A 6,826-nucleotide genomic window follows, 5' to 3' on the forward strand; every position below is an offset into this window, starting at 1 on the left:
AAAAAAATAAATATTGCACTGTTTCCCTGGTGTGAAAAACAAGGGCCAAAATGTATAACAGATGTTGTGAAATAGGAAAAAAGTCTTCAAATGAGAAGGAGACCAAAGGAGGTGCACGGGAGGAAGGAAGGAAAAAGAAGAAAGAAGACTAGAAAGAAAAATGAAAACATTTTCACAAATAAGGAGGGAAAGAAGGGTTAAAGGGAGAGGAAGGGATTAGGGTCAAAAGAAGAATCTAGATATAATATGGGCAGGTATAAATTCCCTATAAGTAATATGATCATTATGTATATCTAAAACATACAAATAAAATAAATTTTAAAAGGAAAAGAACCAGCACACCAGGCCAGCCCCGCCCCCGGGGCACATTGAAACAGCAATTGAGACTGGGTGTGGTGGTGCACACCTATAACCCCACCACTTGGGAGGCTGAAAACAGGAGAATCATTACAAGTTGGATCTACATAGTGAGACCCTGTAGACCTGTACCAAATACAAAAAAACAGTAATAATAAAAATTTTTAAAAAATATTCAATATCTCTGGCCATTAGAGAAATGCAAATTAAAACAATGCACAGATTATACCTTATTCCAGAAAGAATGGCAATTATTAGGAAATAAAACAACAACAAATGCTGGTGAGGTTCTGATTTAAAAAAAAAAAAAAGGAACCCTCTTGTGCTTTTGGTGAGAATGCAAACTAATGCAGTACAGCCATTATAGGAATCAGCATGGAGATTTCTCAATGAACAGAAATTAGTAATCCCATATGACCCAGCGATCCCCTTGCTAGGTGTCTTCCCAGATGAGTTTAAGTTATCATACTGCATGATACACACACATCAGCATTCACAGAAGTGCAACTGATAGCTCAATCTTGAGAGCAGCCTGCAGACCCACCAACAGATGACTGGATAAAGAAAACATGTTACCTATGTTATAATGGGATACTACACAGTGACAGAGAATAACATACTTGAGATATCTGTAGGAAAATGGATGCCCATGGAAAAGATAACGTGAAGTTAAGGCAGACACACAAGCTCAAATACCGCATGGTAGCTCTCACCTGATTGAGGCAAAGTACAAAAAGAAAATGATAGCGGCGGGCTGGTCGCTGGCCTCTGAGCTTGGCTCTGCTGGGTGTGCAGGCGCCATGTCCGGCCGCGAAGGTGGCAAGAAGAAGCCCCTGAAGCAGCCCAAGAAACAGGCCAAGGAGACGGACAAGGAAGACAGAGCGTTCAAACAGAAGCAAAAGGAAGAGCAGAAGAAACTTGAGGAGCTAAAAACGAAGGCCGCGGGAAAGGGCCCCCTGGCCACAGGTGGAATTAAGAAATGTGGCAAAAAATAAACTGTTCCTTGTGTGTACGATGATGATGACCCTGGATTCCATTCCTATTCAGATATCTGGATGCCCTGCCATAACAGCTCTTGACACCTATAACTACAGTGAAGTGTGTTCTTAGAGTCTGTTGTACATGTAAGAATAACATTTTATAAAAAAAGAAAGAAAAAGAAAAAAAATGATAAAGGATGGGCAGAAAGGGGTAAGGGATGGATCTCTTGCAATCAGGAAGTGATCTAAGGGACCAATAGCAAGGAGTGAGGAGGAGAGAAAGGGGAAGTGCCAGGTACAGGAACCCAGTGACCCCAGTAAGTATAAGCACTGTATGCCGTAACACAAGCTGAGACAAAGACGATCAATGAATACAAAAGAAAGGGATAAGGGAACCAGAAGAGGAGGAGGGAGGGAAAGGGCAGGAGATTTAAAAAATATAAACAAGCTGCAATATGTTCATGTAACCACTCCCCAAGATGACTGTGAACTGCATGAACTGCAAACATGTACTAATAAAATTTTTTAAATTATGAAAGGAGAATTACAATCCTAACTGACGTGAATTCAAAAGTGTGCCCATGAGGAATCTTCCCTGGTTACATTAGCAATCCTGAAACCAAGATACTTTCTCTTAAAAAAGGCAACATCCAGTTCAGAAGTCTTAATTTCCCCTATAGAAAACAATGATTATCTGTTGGTTGTAAGGTTCGTGTTTTGCTTTGTTTTACCTCATTTTTTAGTCACAGAAGCAGAAAAAGCTATGTTCAAAAAATGCTAGCAATGTGGCTTGCAAATGAAGAATCTTAAACCAACATCTAGGGCTAGTTTCCCAGTTAAAGCAGATTTTCTGATCATTCTGGACCTAAATATGCATTGTGATGTTTAGATGAATAACTTTCTAGTTATTCATTGTTCTCTGTTATTATTGTCCTTTTTTTCTTGTGAGGCTGAAAGAATTCTCAATTCCACAAGAAAAAATATAGCACTATATCTTTTCCTTGTAAGAACCAGCCTACTGCATCTTACTTAACGTAAGGTCAGTCTGTCCAATCAGCTGAGATAAGGGAGCTCTCACTTGCTCCTGACCATTTAGATTCATCTTAGTAGGAAAAAAATTGATTTTATATAATAAGATAACAGTATAAATTTCTTTTTGAGAAAGGAAAATGTGAAATTAGAACTGACTTCCTTTAATAAAAGTCTCTTCTTGTCTTCTAATAAAAAATTATGAAGCAAGTCACTTAAACCCAAAATACTTTAATCAAGTCCTATTTTTTTAAATATCTTGATCTCAGCTGTAAAAGAAGCTGACTTTGGGGTCCAGTAGATAAAAAGAGTATTAGTTAATTACTATTCAACTAAGGTGGATGGTCTGAACTCAGATTAAAAGCAAGTGTGTTTTTTTCTCTTCCACAGATGATAGATTTCCCTGTGGGGTTTCTACTTTTCAATGGAAGGAAAAGTACACTCTTGCCTTTTCCAGTTGTCTGCAGGAGCCTGATTTACTACTCATCTGAAAAAGCAAACGTTTATTTTTGCATTTACTTAAAGATGTGTCAGCCTAGTTGCAAAAATATTATTTGAAAAGTCGTTAAATATGCCAGGGCAGGAGATAATACCAGGTCATAAATTATATATGCTGCTCCTAATTTCTAATTTCTAAATTATATGAATGCAAAGTAAACTGAGTAGGTCTTTAAAAATTATGTTCCTGCCCAAGGCTAAACTCTGTCCCACAGAAGCTGCACGGACTGCAGTATAGTTTCCAGCACTGGACTCACCAGCTCTGCCTGCTGTCTCCTTCCTGGCTGCAGCCACTTATAACTAACTTGGATCATTATAATTAAAGAGCTTCTTGTAAATTCTGGACCCAAATACAGTGTAGAGCATTGTCCATTTATCAACTTATAGAAAAACAGAGCTGCTTTTAAAAATAAAGGTCCATCTAAAGCCCCAAGTCATCAAGTCAGACACAAAATTACTACTTGATGGTGGTGAAATATGAGCTCAGAAAGAAGTAGAGAAACGCAATCCATAAGGCTTTAGATTTCTAACTCCTGGGCTAGTCAGATAGTTCAGCGGACTAAAGTGCCTACTTAGGCAGAGCACAGCAGCCGGTTCGATCCCCAGGGTGCTGTGCTGGCCGCACCCCTGGAGTGCACTGTGATGGTGATTGAGACTGGGTGTGGTAACACATCTGTAATCCCAGTGTTGGGAGGCTGAAAACTGGAGGATCACTATGAGTCTGATCTGTGCAGTAAGACCCTGTAGACCTTGTACTAAAAATATATTAAAGACAAAAAACCTCTAACTACCTATGTTAACCAAGGCAATCTTTTTTTTTTATTATTATTTTTAATTTTATTTATTTATTTATTTATTTATTTATTAGAGAGAGAGAAAGAGAGAGAGAGAGAGAGAGTGGTGTGTGTGTGTGGCCAGCTCAGCCCACCAGGGGGCGGGGCTGGCTGGCATGTGGTGCTGGGGGATCGAACCGCGGTCCCTGATGCTTTGCTAAGCTTGTTCTAAGTAGGTGCTTTAGACCACTGAGCCATCTCTCCAGCCCCCAACCAAGGCAATCTTAAAGTACAAGTATTTTTCTGCCTTTGAAGAAAAATCTCTCACCTATACAATGAAAAGGTTAAGCTAGAGATTACTGACTAGAATCCATGGTTCCTAAGAGTTAAGTCAGAGAACCTAAGGAACTCAGTCAAACATGGCTACCCAAGGATTTTTTTTTTTTTTTTTTCAGAACTGGGGATTGAACTAGGCTCTTGCACTTGCCAGGCAAGTGCTTATTCTACTCAGCTATCTCCCTGGCCCATAAAAGGATTCATATATATACTTCTCTTATTGATTACATCATAGTACTTCAGTGAAAGAATACCTGTCTCCAAGGACTGGAAAGATAGCTCGGCAGTCTAAGAGCCTGCGTGGCAAGCCAGCCAAGGACAAGGTTTGATCTCTGGTACTGTATACGTGCCAAGCTGGCCACCAAAACCAGGAGTGGTGATGCACGCCTATAATCCCAGCACTCAGAAGGCTGCGCCAGGAGGATCACTAGGAGTATGAGGTACATAGTGAGAACCTGTCCCAAATAAGTAAGTGATGAAATTCCTTAGTTTTCCTTTGTCATGGAAGTATTTCATTTCTCCATTATACTTGAGAGTTTTTCAGGGTATATCAGTCTGGGTTGGAATTTGTTTTCTTGCAAGACTTGTAGTACTTTGCTCTATGCTCTTCTTGACTTGATGGTTTGTGAAGAGAAATCTGCTGTTATTCTGATGGGTTTTCCTCTAATTGTGATCCGTTTCTTTTCTCTAGCAGCTTTTAGTACACTGTTCCTGTGCTGAATTTCTGGGATCTTATCATATGTCTGGGTGTGTTTTTAATTGGGTTGATATTATTTGGAGTTCTATATGCTTTGGTTACCTGAATTTCAGATTGTTTCCCCATATTTGGGAAGTTTTCTGCTAGTACTTCTGCCCATACTCTTTTTATATCATTTGTTTTGTTCTGTTTGTTTCTTGTTTAGTTTTGTTTGTATTTTTTGGGAAGGGTCTACAGGGTGTTCAAGGTCTCACTACCAGATCGGACTCATAGTGATTCACCTGTTCATAGTCTCCCAAGAGCTGGGATTACAGGCATGCGCCACCACACCCAGTCTCAATTGCTATCTCAGCAGGCCCCAAGGGCAGGGCTGGCACAGCAGGCCTGGGAATCAAACCCCCAGCCTCTGTGCCTGCTTGTAGGAACTTTAATCTGCTGAGCTATTAGGCCAGCCCTTTCTTTTTATATCATTTGTATTGACTCCTTCTTTCTCAGTGATGCCTATTAGCCTTACATTATTCATCTTTTCAATTGTCTGAAGATGTTGAATTATCCTAGTTGTTTTTAAGCGACATTTTCTTACCTTTTCACTAGCTGCAATGGTGTCTTCAAAGTCTGAAAGTCTATTTTCACTTTCATTCAAACTATTTTGCCAGTTTGTGATTGAGGTTTTAATTTCCTGTGTATTTCTTTGAATCTGCTTCATGCATTCTTTTTTTTTTTTTTTAATTTTAGTACAGAGTCTACAGAGTCTCACTACGAAGACCTCACTTGTAGTGATCCGTCTGTTTACAGCCTCCCAGGAGCTGGGTTTACACACACGCATCACCATACCCAGTCTCAATTGCCCTCTCAGCATGCCCCGGGGGTGGCCTGGCATGGCAGGCCAGGTATTGAACCCTGGCCACTGCAGTTAATTCATGCATTCTTTTTGTTTGTTTGTTTGGCATAACTGGCAATTGAACCCAGGCCCTTGTGCTCGCCAGGGAAGCGCTTATTCTACTGAGCCATCTCCCCAGCCCCTGATTCATGCATTCTATTTCTTTCCTATGTTGTTCATTTATGGATTCCATCATTTTTCTATTCTCCTCTTGTCTTAGTTACTTTTTACTCGTTGCTGGGACAAATACCCAACACTCAAAATAAAAGAAGGAAAGGGTCATTTAGCTCACAGTTACTGGAGGGTTCAGTCCATATTCCGCTGGTTCCAAGGCAGAGGACAGCAGTTCATGCAGCAGAAAACAATGAAGAGCAGAGGAGGAGCAGCAGCTGCGGCATCCATCAAGCCTCTCTCTTCCTTCTATGCTGAAGATCAGCACTCCACAGTGAAGACCAGAGCTCCTCCAAACTAGCGCGGCTGCGAAGGTGAAGCTCCTCTGAAGACTGGGACTTCTCCACCGAAGCAGGGTGGGGTGTCAGGAGGCAGGAAGTGGGGCAGGGTGGCAGGGAGCCTGTCTCAATTCCTGGGCCCTGCCCACCTGCAGGGTGAGCCCCCCCACGCTGCTGGAGCTCATTCAGCCAAGTTGACACAATGTATCAACTAACACACCTCTACTTTTTTATCAGTGTCTTGTTTAGAAGCACTCAGTAATTCTTTCATTATAGTTATCATTTCTTTTTTTACTTCAGAAATTATTTCTGATCTGATTTCTTCCATACCTTTTTGCAGTTGTTTCTTTACTTCAGACGCTATTATTTCTGAGATTTCAGGTGTGTGATTTCCAATTTCTTCTGTGCTATTCTCTTCTGCATTTTTTCTGGTTGGGCTCAGGGCCTGAGAAAGCATTTTGCCCCTTCTCTTTGACATTTTGTACACCACTGTCTTCTGACTTTTGGTGTAGGATTTTGGTGCAGTTAATAACTTAGCAGCAGGTCTGGATCTACCAAGTTCAAACTCATCCAGGTGAGTGTGGCTTGGGTCTGGCTGCTGTGCTCCACTTGTTTCTGCGGCAGCCCTTGGAAGTGAACCCGCTGTGCCACTCTGGCAAGATGTTCTGCTCCTGGGTTAGCTGGGTTGGTCTCGCTCTAGCCTCTCTGCAGGGCGTTCTGCTGCAGGGTTCCACACCAGGCCTGCCTGATGGAGGAAGTTTCACACACATGCCAGGGCTGGGTGCTGGCTCGAATGAGGACCCAGCAGGCCAGCAGGCGTCCCCCCC

The 6,826-nt window shown here is 41.5% G+C and overlaps 1 protein-coding gene and 1 pseudogene across 1 annotated transcript in view; one reads left to right on the top strand and one right to left on the bottom strand.

The window, feature by feature from the left end:
* Nucleotides 1-6,826, bottom strand: part of Rnf144b (ring finger protein 144B) — a 226,431-nt gene that overhangs the window by 207,100 nt on the left and 12,505 nt on the right. The gene's annotated exons all lie outside the window — the stretch shown is intronic.
* Nucleotides 1,128-1,471, top strand: LOC111815884 (annotated as a pseudogene).

Source organism: Octodon degus, unplaced genomic scaffold, assembly GCF_000260255.1.
Source record: "Octodon degus isolate 3935 unplaced genomic scaffold, OctDeg1.0 scaffold00023, whole genome shotgun sequence".
Lineage (NCBI taxonomy): Eukaryota > Metazoa > Chordata > Mammalia > Rodentia > Octodontidae > Octodon > Octodon degus.